Here is a 15,703-nt window from a genome sequence, read left to right as displayed (position 1 = left end):
GATCCTCCCATCAACTACACTAGGTATTTCTCGTGTTATCCCTTCCCAATCCCCCCACCCCTGCCTGTTCCTCCCCACCCCTCCCCCACCACCCACAAGCCCCAGTGGGGGATGTTCCCCTCCCTGTGTCCATGTGGTCTCATTGTTCACCATCCACTTATATTTTAGAAAAAAATATTATGTTTTAAGTTCTGCAATACATGTGGAGATCATGTAGGCTTGTTCAATAGGTATACACATGCCATGGTGGTTGTTACTTCATCAATTGCCCCGTCATCTACATTAGGTATTTCTCCTAATGCTATCCCTCCCCAATTTGCCCGCACCCTGCTATTCCTCCCCTAGCCCCTCAGCTCCTGGCCCCCAGTGTGTGATGTTCCCCCACCTGTGTCTGTGTGTTCTCATTATTCAGCACCCACTTATGAGTGAGAACATGCAATGTCGGGTTTTCTGTTCTTGTGTCAGTTTGCTGAGAATGATGGTTTTCAGCTTCATCCATGTTCCAGTAAAGGACATGAAGTTATTTTTTATGGCTGCACAGTATTCCATGGTGTATATGTGACATATTTTCCTTGTCCAGTCTATCTAGGATGGGCATTTGGGTTAGTTCAAAGTCTTTGCTATGGTAAACAGTGCCACAATAAACATACGTGTACACGTGTCTTTATAATTGAAAGTGTTATAATCCTTTGGGTACATATCTAATAATGGGATTCCTGGGTCCGACAATATTTCTATTTCTAGATCCTGAAGGAATCACCACACTGTCTTCCACAATGGTTGAACAATTTACACTCTCAACAGCAGTGTAAAAGCATTCCTGTTTCTCCACATTGTCTCCAGCATCTGTTGTCTCCAGATTTTTTAATGATTGCCATTCTAATTGGCATGAGATGGTACCTCAAAGTGGTTTTGATATGCATTTCTCTAGTTATCAGTGATGATGAGCTTTTTTTTTCATGTTTGTTGGCTGCATGAATGTCTTCTTTTGAAAAGTGTCTCTTCATCTCTGTCACAAAATTTTTTGCCCATTCTTTCGGTTGCCAGTTCACTCTAATGCTAATTTCTTTGGCTGTGCAGAAGTTCTTAAGTTTAGATCTCATTTGTCTGTTTTGGCTTCTGTTGCCATTGCTTTTGCTGTTTTAGTCATGAAGTCCTTGCCTATGCTTATGTCCAGAACGGTACTGCCTAGGTTTTTTACGGTGTTAGGTCTTATGTTTAAATCTTGAATCCATCCGGAGTTGATTTTTATATACGGTGCAAGGAAGGGATCCAGTTTCAGCTTTCTGCATGTGGCTAGCCAGTTTTCCGACACCATTTGTTACCTAGGGTATCCTTTCCCCATGGCTTGTTTTTGTCAGGTTTGTCAAAGATCAGACAGTTGTAGCTGTGTGGTGTTACTTTCGAGGCCTCTGTTCTGTCCCGTTGGTCTACATATCTGTTTTGGTACCAGTACCGCGGTGTTTTTTTATTACTGTGGCCTTGTAGTACCGTTTGAAGTCAGGTAGTATGATGTCTCCATAATTGTGTGCTTAGGATTGTTTTGGCTATGTAGGTTCTCTTTTGGTTCTGTATAAAGCTTAAGGTGTTTATTTTCCAATTCTGTGAAGAAAGTCATTGGTAGCTTATGGGGATAGCATTGACTATGTAAATTATTTTGGGCAGTATGGCCATTTTCACAATATCGATTCCTCCTGACCATGAGTATGAAATGTTTTTATATCTGTTTCTGTCCTCTCTTATTTTCTTAAGTAGTTATATTTACTTTTCAGAGTAAATATAACTATTTCACCTTCTGCTTTTTTCTTTAATGTGTTACTTTGCTCCTTGCCTGGTTGCATCAGCTCGGGCCTCCAAAATAATAGTGGTAACAGAGAGCATTCCTTCGTTCCAAAGGTTGATGGAAGCTTCTATTGCTTCCATCGCTTACAAATGATGCTGGGCTTTGCCTTGATGGGTGTGTATCTGGGTGTAATTTTTTTTATTGTGTGTAATTTAAGGAAGTATCCTTCTTTCTAATCTGATAAGTTTCTTTTATAAATTTTGTAGTCAAATGCCTTTTGAACATCTATGGTGATTATGATTTTCAACATACTAGTATAAATGAAATGGGAAGATGTTTTAATTTTGAGCCATCCTTTTCACACTGTACAAGTTTCTCTTGGTTTAGGTAAGTTTTTTTAAAGCCACAGTGGGGTTTATTTGCTAATATATTATTTGGGATTTTCATACATTGATTTTTATGTAAATGTCTTATCTTGTTTTGTTTTAGAGATACGGCCTTGCTCTGATGCCCCGGCTGGTGCAGCGATGTGACCACACATTATTGTAATTTTAAACTCCTGGGCTGAAGTGATCCTCCCACCTCAGCCTCCTGGGTAGCTGACTCTACAGGCATGTGCCACCATGCCTGGCTAATTTTTAAATTTTTTGTAGAGACAGAGACTTGCTATGTTGTCTAGGCTGCAATTCAGTGTACATTGTCGATATGAATATTTATTTGTCTTTCTGCTGGAATCATTCCCTCTCCCATCTGTTTGTCTTTAAATTCTGGGCATGCACACACACTCCGCCCGTACCTCCTAACTGCAAAATATTGATGTTGTCCAACCTGCCTTGTGAAGGGAAAACTGCTTTTCCCTCTTTGTATCTCTGCTGGTGTCCAGTCCACTGCTGTGTTTTTGGTAAATACTTGACCCACAGAGTGTGGGAGGCAGGAAGGGAAGGCTTCTGCATTTCCTTTGTGGACCTCACATCATGGATCCACTAAGCATATTGGGAAACCAGCAGGTCAGGTGGCTGCACGCCCTAGTTGTATCTGACTCTGAATTGCTCAGGGCCCCCTGCACGCCAGTGATTTGCTTTTCTTTGTGAGTTATCTCTTCACTCATATTCCTAGGCTGAGTTCCCCAAAACAGTGGCCAGCACAGCACCTGTGACAGTTGTGAGTGCATTTCTGATCTTGCATGACCTGATTTACAGGGTATTTTGAACAGGAGCTACCTATTATGGCTTGAGATATGGCTAAAGTTTACTTGACTTTCTTTCATAAAGTAACTGGTAGAATATGTGGCGTAAGGCTATTACTACAAGAGCAGAAGTGGTGGGGGTGTGATTGAGCTTGGACAGCATTGGGAGGCAGACAGGCCCACATCAGCACCGTCCTGGCCATTTGTAGCTTATATTAACTTTGGGGATTCCCCTCAACTCTCTGAGCCTTTGTTTCTTCCCTCATTAAGGAGATCATCCATTCCTCCTTGGACTATTGTAAGGCTTAAGATCAAACATCTTTCCAGGCACTTGGAGCAGTGCCTGGGCTCCGGGGTCTTCAGGCTGTAACCATAGCAAACACTCAGATCCCAGCCATCCTCCCTTCTCTTTCCTCCAGAATGGGAATGTGAAGGACCAACCTGCTCATTCCCACTTACCCTGGAGTTCTTTCTTCTGGACTTCATCTAGCACCTGCTGTGCACCAGGGATTCATGGGTGTGGAGGCCAGGGACAGCGAAGTCTGGCATCTGGCCTTCAGCTTGCCTCAGTCCCTGTGGCTGACACCTGGCCCTTTGCTCTGGAATCTGGACCCTGCAATCTACTACCAAATGCTCAGCCTAAAGAGGGCTCCCCCTATCGGTGAGAAGATTACATAAATGCCCACATCTCCCCATCTCCTGAGTTGATCAGCCCCAGAAATCCAGATACACATTCTTGGATTCTGGTAGGTTTATTCTTCAGTTGAAAACTCAAAGGAAAAGTTATGTTCCAAAAGAAAGTAGATAAACTTTGAATGCTCTAGCCTGGGAGCCTTAGTTCACAGGTTCCCCTACCGAAACAGAGGCCCTCGAAAGCCTTCAGTCCTTGTGTGTCTACCCCAGATCGCAGTTCTCTATCGGGCTTCTGAAGAGCTATCTGTTCCCCTCATAAAAGCTCCTGCCTCAGGAGACCCCTGGGTCAGGCAGGGAAAGCCACGACCAGGCAGCTGAGAACCTGACTTTGTGTCCCCCTGAGCACAGTCAGCGTTCTGAAGCAGTGCTTCCCACATGGCTGTTGAATAAGTTAATAAATACCTTGGGCATGAACAGGAGCTGGTAGAGCTCTCTCTGCAGTGCTGAGACTCCCTGGCCATGCTGTCTCTTGGATTACAATGGAAAGGGGAGAATTACCCAGGCCGGTGGGAGAGTTTCATGTCCTCAGAAGTATTTTGAGCACAATGGCAAACAGCCCTTCTTCCCTGCATTTGAAGAACGTGTGATTTTGAGTTTCCTGGCATTCCGTGCTGGTTATTCTGTCCCAGGCAAGAATCTTGCCCTTGTCAAGGAGTTGGAATTAGAGTAGAAGGTGAAGGAGTTTGAAGTCTTTGGCAGCCTAGTGCTGGCTTAGATGAAATCTCAATCTGAAAAGAAGTGACAAGACAAGTAAGGCCAGGTGATGGGCCCCAGAGGAGAGGGGTCCCTGCTGTTTCCTGAGATCAATTATGTTGGGGCCCCTGTTACAGCTCCTGGCCCTCATTACTAAAAGGACAACTCTCCATCCACTCCCACCCATTTTTCTCTCCTCTTTCTGTAAGAGCAGCAGGCAGGGGTCGATGAGTCCCTACACCTGCCAGGCCTTTGCAGGCAGTGGTGTTAGGCCCAGCTTGCTGAGTTCCTAGGAAACTGAACAAGCGTCTATGGAGCACTCACTCCATGTCAGCCTCTGCCACCAGCACCCTGGAGAAAGAAGACCAAGACATACTTCCCAGCCCAGGGGAGGGTGGAAGCTTAGCACATGATGCATTGAGAGCTCGGGATGTGTGCAACCCAAAGTGCAGGCTAAAGTGAACTCTCACTGTGTGGGTGGGATCTTCAGTACAGCTTGCAGTGGAGGCTGCTCTACGGTTTCCCCATTAGGTGTGGTGGTGAAGGGCACAGACTGGACACTCAGAGCTACCACGGTAAGGAAGTGCTCTTGTATCCCTCATCTGCTAGGAGAACTGTTTAAAAGATGGGATTAATTTAATTTTTTTGAGATGGAGTCTCACCCTGTCACCCAGGCTGGAGTGCAGTGGCTCACTGCAACCTCTGTCTCCGGGATCAGGCAATTCTGCCTCAGCCTCCTGAGCAGCTGAGATTACAGATGCCTGCCACCACACCCAGCTAATTTTTCTATCTTTATTAGAGACAGGGTATGGCCAGGCTGGTTTCCAACTCTTGTCCTCAAGTGATCCACCCGCCTTGGCTTCCCAAAGTGCTGAGATGACGGGTGTGAGCCATCGCATCCTGCTATTTATTTTTTTTTGAGATGGAGTCTCGCTCTGTTGCCCAGGCTGGAGTGCAGTGGCACAGTATCAGCTCCCTGCAACCTCTGCCTGCTGGGTTCAAGTGGCTCCCCTGCCTCAGCCTCCTGAGTGGCTGGGACTACAGGCATGAGCCACCACGCCTGGCCAGGAAGTGCCCTTCTATCCCTCATTTGCTAAGAGCAATGTCTAAAAGATGAGCTTTAGGTGGCCTTTTCTGCCATCTCTTTCTACTACATTCTGGTTCTTTTTCGGTATGTAATTTTCAGTAATTAGTAAATTAGCTGATTGCCTAAATTACTACACTATAAATTTAGTGATTAGTAATTTTAATAATTTCTGGTTCCTTGCCGAAATCTATGATCTCTGTCTAATAAGTCTACTATCTGAGTCCTGCAGGTCTGTATCTATTATTGTCTGTCTGTGCTAGTGTTTACACTTAGAATTGTACCTCCCTAAGAGTGTTTTTTATAACTACAGTGTCCATAATCCTATCATCATGCCCAGCATGGAGGTGCTCAATAAATACACATTTCCAATGTCAAAAATTTTCAATGTGGTAAAACACAAAAAATCTACCACAACCATTTAAAGTACACCAGTCTAAGTACATTCATATTTTTGTGCATCCAAACTCTGAAACTCACTAAATCCTGCTGAACTGAGACTCTGTCCCCATTCAATAAGCCATTACTGGCTCTCCCAGCTTCTGGCTGCCACCACTCTACTTTCTGTCTCTGTGAATCTGATTACTCTAGATCCTTCCCATAAGTGGAATCATACAGTATTTCTCTTTTTGTGACTGGCTTATTTCACTTTGCATAACATCCTCAAGGTTCATCTGTGTGCTAGGATGCGTCAGAATTTCCTTCCTTTCTAAGGCTGAATAATGTTTGACTGTATGGAGAGAGCACATTTGTTTATCCGTTGGTGGGCACTTGCGTTGCTGCTATCTTGCAGCGCCTATGAATAACGCTGTGCTGAGGCCAGCTCAGCCTTGGAGGCCCCCAGTCATGCGGCACTGAAGGAATTAAGAAACAGACACAGAGATAGCAAAAGGTGGGTTCAGAGTGGAGCACCAGGGGTTTCACAGCATTTCCAGCTGAGAGTCCAGACCAGACTCTGACCTATGTATTTATTCTTGACTTTCCAGTGACAAGTTTTACAAGCAGATGCTCTGTGTTCTTTCATTGGTTAAAGGTAAACTAACCAGGCAGCTAGTGTGTGTTTACTATAGGTTAAAGATGAACTAGAAAATGCTTTTTACGAGGGAACAAAGGAAAGGGTCACACATCCTGTGTTCAAAGAACTCATTCATCTGGCATGAGACATAATTATGTTGGATGCTGTTTTATAATGCTTTGAGCAGTTTGCTGCTTTGGGGGCAGTTTTCCGCTTTGGGGGGCTGACTTGATATTTCTTGCTGCTGATCTCAATAGGATTTCTCAGCAAACAATATGATTTCTCACACATGTCAGAATTTGCTCTCAACAACGCTGCTATGAACATCAGTGTATAAATGTGTGCAGCCCTTTGAATTGCAGGGGGTACATACCCAGAAGTGGAAATGCTGGATTATATGGTAATCCTCTGTTTTGAGACAGTCTCTCACTCTGTCACCCAGGGTGGAATGCAGTGGTGCAATCTTGGCTCTCTGCAACCTCTGCCTCCTGGGTTCAAGTGATTCTTACCCCTCAGCCTCCCGAGTAGCTGGGATTACAGGCCTACACCACCACGCCTGGTGAGTTTTCGTGTTTTTAGTAGAGATGTGTTTCACCATGTTGGCCAGACTGGTCTTGAGCTCCTGGCCTCAACTCCTAGCCTCCTGCCCCGGCCTCGCAACGTGCTGGGATTACAAGTGTGTGCCACCACGCCTGGCCTGTTTTTAACTTTTTGATGAAAAGTTTAAACACTGTTTTCCATAGCTACAGCTCCATTTTAAACTCCCAGTAAGAGTACGCAAGGCTGCCAACCACTCAGCATCCTCGCTAACACTTTATTTTCTGTATGGATTACGGTAATCTTAATGAGTCTGAGGTGGCCTCTCCATGTAGGTCTTCTTATGTTTCTTTTTTTGAGGTGGAGTCTCGCTCTGTCACCCAGGCTACAGTGCAGTGGTGCAATCTTGGCTCACTGCAACCTCCACCGCCCAGGTTCAAGAAATTCTCCTGCCTCAGCCTCCTGAGCATCTGGGACTTCAGGCACATGGCACCACACCCAGCTAATTTTTCTATTTGTAGTAGAGACATGGTGTTACTATGTCTGCCAGGCTTGTCTCAAACTCCTGACCTCAAGTGATCTGCCCACCTCAGCCTTTCAGAGTGCTGGGATTACAGGCCTGAGCCACCACGCCCAGCCTCTCCCCATGGTTTTGGTTTGTTTCCCTAATAGTAATGGTGAGCATCTTTTTATGTGCCGAATGGCCATTTGCATCTCTTATTTGGTGGACTGTCTATTCACATCCTTTGCGCATCTTTGAACTGCCTTAGTTGGGTTTTGTTGTTGCATTGTGAGAGTGATTTATCTATTCTAGATGGGAACTCAGTCACACGTAATTTGCACCTCTGTCCTATCATTCTGCAGGTTGCCTTTTTACTCTGTTAATAGTATTCTTTGAAGCAATCCAATTTGTCTACTTTTCCTTTTGTTGTTTGGGCCTTTGGTGTCATATGCAAGAAATCATTGCCAAAGGAAGCTCTCCTTCTATGTTTTAAGAGTCGTCAGCTGGGAACAGTGGCTCCCACCTATAATCCCAGCACATTGGGAGGCCAAAGGGGGTGAATCATGAGGTCAGGTGTTCAAGAACAGCCTGACCAAGATGTCCTGTCTCTACTAAAAATACAAAAATTATCTAGGTGTGGTGATGGGCACCTGTAATCCCAGCTACTTGGCAGGCTGAGGCAGAGAACTGCTTGAACCCGGGAGCCGGAGGTTGCAGTTAGCCAAGATCACGCCACTGCCCTCCAGCCTCAGTGTCAGAGTGAGACTCTGTCTCAAAAAAGCAAGAATTGTACAGCTTCAGATCTTACGCTTGGGTCTTTGATTCATTATTGAGGTGTTTTTTTTTGTTTGTTTGTTTGTTTTAACATGATATAAGGTAAGGCTTTAACTTCATTCTTTTGCATGTGGATATCTAGTTTTCCCACACCATTTGTTGAAAGACTATTCCTTCCCTGATTGAAAAATCTTGGCATCTTTATTGAACTCATTTGACCATATGTGTAAGGGTTTTCTTTTGCACTCTGTATTCCATTCCACTGGTCTCTCTGTATGTCTTTACTGTCATACCACACTTTTGACCACTGTAACTTGCTTTCTTTTTTTTTTTTCTTTTTCTGAGAGAGAGTCTTGCTCTGTCACCAGGCTGGAGTGCAGTGGCGCAATCTCGGCTCACTGCAACCTCTGCCTCCTGGGTTCAAGGGATTCTTCTGCCTCAGCCTCCTGAGTAGCTGGGACCACAGGCGTGTGCCACCACACCTGGCTAATTTTTGTATTTTTAGTAGAGATGAGGTTTCATCATCTTGGCCAGGATGGTCTTGATCGCTTGATCTTGTGATCTGCCCACCTTGGCCTCCCAAAGTGCTGGGATTACAGGCTTGAGCCACCATGCCCAGCCCACTGTAGCTTTTAATAATACATTTTGAAATTGAGAAATAAAAGACTTCCAACTTTGTTACTTTTTCAAGATTGCTTTGGCCATTTGGGATCTCTTGAAATTGTATATAAACTTTACACAATTTATAAGGATGGATTTTTCTATAATTGAAGAAAAAAAGTCACTGAGATTTTGAGAGCAATTAAACTAAACCTGTAGATCACTTTGAGTCATATTGACATCTTAAGGAAACTAAGCCTTATAATACATAAGTACGAGATGCCTTTACATTTGTTACACAACCGGTCTCTGGAACTCAAAATCCTTCCAAAGTCTTTGCCTCCTGCTTGAGTTTATTCCTGTTTTATTCTTTTTGATGCTATTGTAAACTGACTTTTTTTTTTTAAGATAGTATCTCACTATATTGCCCAGGCTAGGGTATGTTGGCTATTCACAGGCATAATCGTTATAAAAACTGACAGAATTGACCTCCCAGGCTCAAGGGATTTTCCTACCTCAGCCTCCCAAGTAGCTGGGACTAGGCTTCCACAACCAAGCCAGCAGGAACTGTTTTCTTAATTTCCTTCTTGGATCATCGACTGTTAGTGTGTAGAAATGCAACTGACTCCTGTGTGTTGGATTTCATAATTCTGAATCTTGAACAAATTATTAGTTCTAACAGTTTATTTTGTGCAGCCTTCAGGATTTTCTACAAAGAAGTTCATGTCATTTGTTAACAGAGAAAATTTCACTTCTTCCTTTCCAGTTTTGATGCCTTTTCTTTTTTCTTTCTTTCTTAGTAGCTCTGGCTAGGATTTCCAGTATTATGAAAGCAGGCACCACTATTTTTATTCCTCCTCTTGGAAAACTTTGTCTCTCATCATTGAGAATGATACTAGCTGGAGGTTGTTCATATGACTTTTATTAGGTTGAGGTTGTTTTAATTTCTAGTCAGTATGTTTTTAATCATGAAAGGATATTAAACTTCATTAACTGCTTTTCCTGTACTAATTGAAACAAAGTATCATGTGTTTTCTTTCCTTCATTCTGTTAATGTGGTATCTTACCCTAATGTTTATATGGTAACCACCTTTCCATTCCAGGAATACATCTTATTTGATCATGTTATGTAATCTTTCTATGATGCTGTTGAATTCTCATTAGTAATTTCTTGAGCACTTTTGCATCTGTATTGATCAGGAATTGTGGTGTGTTTTCTTCTGCTGCTTTGTCTGTCTTTGGTATCAGTAATGCTGGCCTCACAGAATGAGTTTGGAGGTATTCTTTCCTCCATAATTTGGAAGATGAGCAGGATTGGTATTGATTCTGTAAATGTTTGGTAGAAGTCACCCATGAAGCCATCTGTTCTTGTACTTTCTTGTCAAGTTTTTGGTCACTGATTCATCTTCTATTTCATTTATTTCTGTTCTAACCTTAAGTATTGCCTTCCTTGTCCTACTTTGGGTTTAGGCTGTTCTTCTCTTCCTAAAAACTTAAGGTACAAAGTTAGGATTGCGGTTTGAGAGCTTTTTCCTTTTTCTTTTATTTGAGAGAGGGTCTTGCCACTTGCTGAGTTAGTCTCAAACTCCTGGGTTCAAGCAATCTCCTGGCCTCAGCCTTCCAAGTAGATGGGATTATAGAACAGTGTCACTATGCCTGGCTACTGCTGCTTTTGTGTGTGGGGGGGTGGGGGGGGAAATGGAGTCTAGCTGTCTCTCCCAAGCCGGAGTGTAGTGGTACAATCTTGGCTCACTGCAACCTCCTCCTCATGGGTTCAAATGATTCTCCTGCCTCAGCCTCCCAAGTAGCTGAGATTACAGGTGCTTGCCACCACCCCTGGCTAATTTTATGATTTTAGTAAAGATGGGGTGCCCATGTTAGCCAGGCTGGTCTTGAACTCCTGACATCAGGTTATCTGACTGTCTCGGCCTCCCAGAGTGCTGGGATTACAGATGTGAGCCACTACCTAGAGCCAGCTTTTTTTTTTTTTTTTTTAATGTAAGCATGTACCGCTATAAATTTCCCTCATAGCACTGCTTTTGTTGCGTCCCACAGATTTGATACATTGTTTTGTCTCAAAATACTTTATAATTTTCCTTATTTTTCTTTGATTCATAGTTGTTGTCGAGTTCCCATAGATTTGTGAATATTCCAGTTTTCATTCTGCCGTTATGAATTCAGTCCTTTAAAATGTATTAAATCTTGCTTTCAGGCCTAATGTATGACCTTTCCCAGAGAAGGTTCCACATGTACTTTGAAGAATGTGTATTCTGCTCTTGGGTGAACTCATCTGTGTGTGTCTGGTAGGTCCAATTTGTCTGTAGTATCATTCAAGCTCTCTGTTTCCTTCTTTATCCTCTGTCTGGGTGTTGTATCCATTATTGAAAGTCAATTATTGGGCCAGGCACAGAGGCTCATGCCTGTAATCCCAGCACTTTGGGAGGCCAAGGTGGGTGGATCGCTTGAGGTCAGGAGTTCAAGATCAGCCTGGCCAATGTGGTGAATCCCTGTCTCTACTAAAAATAGCTGGGCATGGTAGCATACACCTGTAATCCCAGCTACTCTGAGGCTGAGGCACGAGAATCACTTGAATTCAGGAGGTTGCAGCTGCACTCCAGCCTGGGAAATCAAGATTCTGTCTTGGGGAGGGGGGGGGAAAGCGAGGTGTTGAAGTTTCCTACAAGTTTCATAGAACTGTTTCTTCTTTCATTCTGTCAGTGTTTGAGTCGTATATTTAGGAGCTCCGAGGTGCGTTGCACATACCTTTATAACTGTTGCATCTTTTTGGTGAATGGACTGTTGTTATCTCTCACAACAGCTTCTGACTTAGTCTGAGATTAATCTAGCTCCTCCCTCCTTTTCTCAGTTACCATTTCCATGGAGTATCTTTTTTTGTCATCCTATGTGTAAGTCTCTTACTGTCTTTAGATTGTGGAAATAATTTGCACTTTTAAAGATTATCATCTGATGAAACTCAATAGCCTGGTGGGTGACTGTGCCATGAGGCCCACAGCCAGGGACTAAGGTGAGCAGTTGTTCTGGGAGGACTCCAGCACACCATTTACGGGGCTTTTAGGTGCCACTCTGTGGATTGTTTTCTGCATGGCTTATGGTTTATTTTCTTTCTCATTTCCTTCCTTCTGCCTGCCTTTGTGTTTAATTTTTTTTTTTTTTTTTTTTGCATGATACACTTAGAATCCCTTCTTCCTTTTGTGTACATTCTATAAATATTTTCTTTGTAATTACCATGAGGATTACGTAATACATCCTGAAGATATGGCAATTGATTTTAAACTAGTAAGTTCAATGACATAGCAAGTATTCAACTCCTCGACAGCTCTACCCCGTCCTATGTTTTCATTACGAAGTCTATCTATATTTTAGAGAGAGGGTCTCACTCTGTCACCCAGGCTGGAGTGCAGTATCACTGTCATAGCTCATTGTAACCTGAAGCCCCTGGACTGAAGTGATCCTCCATAGCCGAGACTACAGGTGCACGCCACCATGCCTAATTTTTTTAAATAAATTACATATTTAACATAGGCTTATGGTTACGCCTCTTTTAAATCCAGTAAAATAATTAAAATCAGAGATGTGAATCAAAATTTCAATAATACAGGTCTTTATATGTGGCTTCAAATGTCCACCTAGCATCTTTTTGTTTTGACTTGAAGAACTCCCTTTAGCATTTCTTGCACGACAGGTCCCAATGTAATGAACTGTCTCAGCTTTTGTTTATCTGAGAATGTCTTAATTTCTCTGGTCAGGTTACAGGTGGAAGGATCACATGAGCTCAGAAGTTTGAGACCAGCCTGGCCAACATGGTGAAAGCCCGTCTCTACTAAAAAGACAAAAACACGGTGGTGGACGCCTGTAATCCCAACTCCTTGGGAGGCTGCACCACTGTACTCCAGCCTGGAGGACAGAGCAAGACCCTATCCCAAAAAGATAGCAAAAAGTGTCTTAATATTCTTTTTTTCTTATGAGAGTTCATAAGATGTCTTTATTTTGTAACTTATAACCACCTTTAAATTTGTCCTTCAAATGTTAACTGTAATTGGTGAGTGCTTTTCTTAAATACTTCACTGGTGTCCAAGAGAGGGGAAGAATTTAGCCCTTGATTTAAAACAAGTAACGCTGGCCAGACACGGTGGCTCCCACTTGTAATCCCAGCACATTGGGAGGCCAAGGCAGATGGATCATGAGGTCCGACGTTTGAGACCATCCTGGCCAACATGGTGCAACCCCGTCTCCACTAAAAACACAAAAAAATTAGTGGGACGTGGTGGCACATGGCTGTAATCCCAGCTCCTCAGGAGGCTGAGGTAGGAGAATTGCTGGAACCCGGGAGGAGAAGGTTGCAGTGAGCTGAGATTGCTCCACTGCACTTCAGCCTGAGTGAGAGAGCAAGACTCTGTCTCAAAAAAATACATAAACCCTAACAGGAACACAGAGGACCTTAACTGCAGATAAGACTCCATTGTTACCTTGTGGCTGTAAATCTTCTGAGTTGCCTGTCGTCCCAGATGTTCCGTTCATCGCTGTAGTAGCTGACGGTTTTGTATTGACACGGTCAGAACAATGAGTGCTTCTGCTTGATTCCAGATTGTCCAAGCTTCCACCATCTCCTGTCTTGGCACTTCATGGGTCGAATGCTGCTTCCCGAGAGGATCTGGTTGGTAGGCCGTGACCTTGATTCCTGCCCCTGAGCCTCACTCATTTCTTATCAGCCACCACCTTTTGGGCACTAGGACAGTGCTTTTTATAATGCACTCATCAGTGGATGCTGAAATAACAACCTGGCCATTTGGATGTGCAACTAACGCTTTATGCTGCAGAGTCCCTGCAACTCACCAACCCATGCCGGAACTCACCGGAGCTCAGGTGTGTAGCACTACTTTGTTTCTCTATGATTGGGAGTGAAAATATTGTTCATGCATTATTTCCCATTTTTTACTTTGGAGGTTTTCTTTTGTGAGACAAGGCCTCACTCTGTCATGCAGCCAGGAGTGCAGGAGTGTAATCATGGCTCACTGTAGCCTTGACCTCCCGGGTTCAAGCCATCTCACCTCAGCCTCCAAGAGTGCTAGAAATACAAGCGTAAGCCACTGTACCTGGCCTACTTTTGAGCTTTGAGTTCTTTAGGCATTCTGGAGATGAGTCTCTGGAGATAGATGAGTCCTTGGTCTGATTGGTGGTTTGTAAACCACCAATTGGTTTTTTCCCAACCTGTAGCTTGTCTCTCCATCTTCCTAATTGAGTCTTTCAGAGAGCAAAGATGTGGTCTCCCTTGCAGATACTCTGCCACTGTAGCAGGAGAGCAGACACAGACGACGTACGTAAATGAACATGGGGATGTGTCCCTTGAGAAAGTGTCCGTTTGTGGTAAAGAGATCTCTAGACAGATCGGTGCTGAGAGGTTATTTCATTCAGTAATAGTTGAGCTGGGGATCATCTCTAACCTCATGCTTGCTTTCTCTTACTCCACTGTCTTCTGTTGCTGCGGGTGGGAAAGCAATTGTCAACATGTTCTTCCTTCTTTCCACCCTCCTCAGTAGCTTTTAGGACCTCTTCTTTGTCTTTTCTGCAATTGTGTTTGGATGGATTTATTGTATTGGGGATTGTGCCTCCTGACTCTAAAGGGTCCTGGGTCCTGTCTCTATTTTCATTCTGGAATTTTTATTGAGAGACTCTCATTCTGTCACCAGCCTGGAGTGCAGAGGCAAGATCTTGGCTCACTGCCACCTCCACCTTCTGGGTTCAAGCATTTCTCCTGCCTCAGCCTCCCAAGTAGCTGGAATTAAAGGCACATACCACCATTCCTGGCTAATTTTTGTATTTTTAGTAGAGATGGGTTTTCACCATGTTGGCCAGGTTGGTCTCAAACTCCTGACCTTAGGTGATCCACTCATCTTGGCCTTCCAAGTGCTAGGATTACAGGGATGAGCCACCACAGCCGGCCTGGAATTTCTTTGAGACATGTTGGATCCTCTCATTTCATCCTCCCTTTGTCATATTTTCCGCTCCTCTTGTTGATACTGACCTCTCTCTGTGCCCTTTTAGTGGGGCTTTGGCTGTAGCAATCATATGCAGCATGGGCTAGAGAATCTCAAGGTAGCTACTGTTAGAACTGAATTAGAGGTCCACCCTGGTAGTGGGGACAAACCCCCACACATTTGCTCACAGAAGTCATCTTCTGTGTTGATGATGATTTTTGCACTATGAGAGCAGAGGAAAAACAGGGGCTGAGCATTTTCTCTAAATGGGAGTGTACATTCAAATTCCTAGTGAGGCTGGGCATGGTGGCTCACACCTGTCATCCCAGCACTTTGGGAGGCCGAGGCAGGTGGATCACCAGAGGTCAGGAAGTCATGACCAACCTGGCCAACATGGCAAAACACCATCTCTACAAAAATACCTGACTGTATTTTGGGGAGGCTGAGGTAGGAGTGTTGCTTGAACCTGGGAGGGGGAAGTTGACATGAGGCAAAATTGTGCCTCTACACTCCAGCCTGGACAGTTCATAAATAAAAGATATAATTAATTAACTCACAGTTCTACAGGCTGTAGAAGCACAGCACTGGCATCTGCTTGGCTTCTGGTGAGGCCTCGGGAAGCTTATGATCATGGCAGAAACAGCAGTGGGTGCAAAGAGAGAGAGGAGGGGCCAGGCTCTTTATAAACAAACTGCTCTTATGGGAAGTAATAGAGCAAGAAGTCATGCTTCACCAAACAGAGGGTGCTAAGCCATCCATGAGGGAGGTACCCCCTCTAACAAACATGAGATTTGGAGGGGACACACATCCAAGCTGTGTCGGGCTGCAAATGTTTTGTTT

The 15,703-nt window shown here is 43.9% G+C and overlaps 1 long non-coding RNA gene across 1 annotated transcript; it reads right to left on the bottom strand.

Annotated features, from left to right (window-relative positions):
* Positions 1-3,702: 3,702 nt before the first annotated feature.
* On the bottom strand, positions 3,703-14,454 carry LOC141585179 (uncharacterized). The gene is made up of 2 exons (XR_012518566.1): positions 13,355-14,454; positions 3,703-4,390 (listed from the first exon to the last, which is right to left on the bottom strand). It is a non-coding gene; the product is annotated as an uncharacterized LOC141585179 (long non-coding RNA).
* Between the last annotated feature and the right edge of the window lie 1,249 nt (positions 14,455-15,703).

This window comes from Saimiri boliviensis, chromosome 7, assembly GCF_048565385.1.
Source record: "Saimiri boliviensis isolate mSaiBol1 chromosome 7, mSaiBol1.pri, whole genome shotgun sequence".
NCBI classification, from domain to species: domain Eukaryota; kingdom Metazoa; phylum Chordata; class Mammalia; order Primates; family Cebidae; genus Saimiri; species Saimiri boliviensis.
The sequence above is the reverse complement of the archived record's forward strand: the minus strand, read 5'-3'. Positions and strand labels throughout refer to the sequence as shown.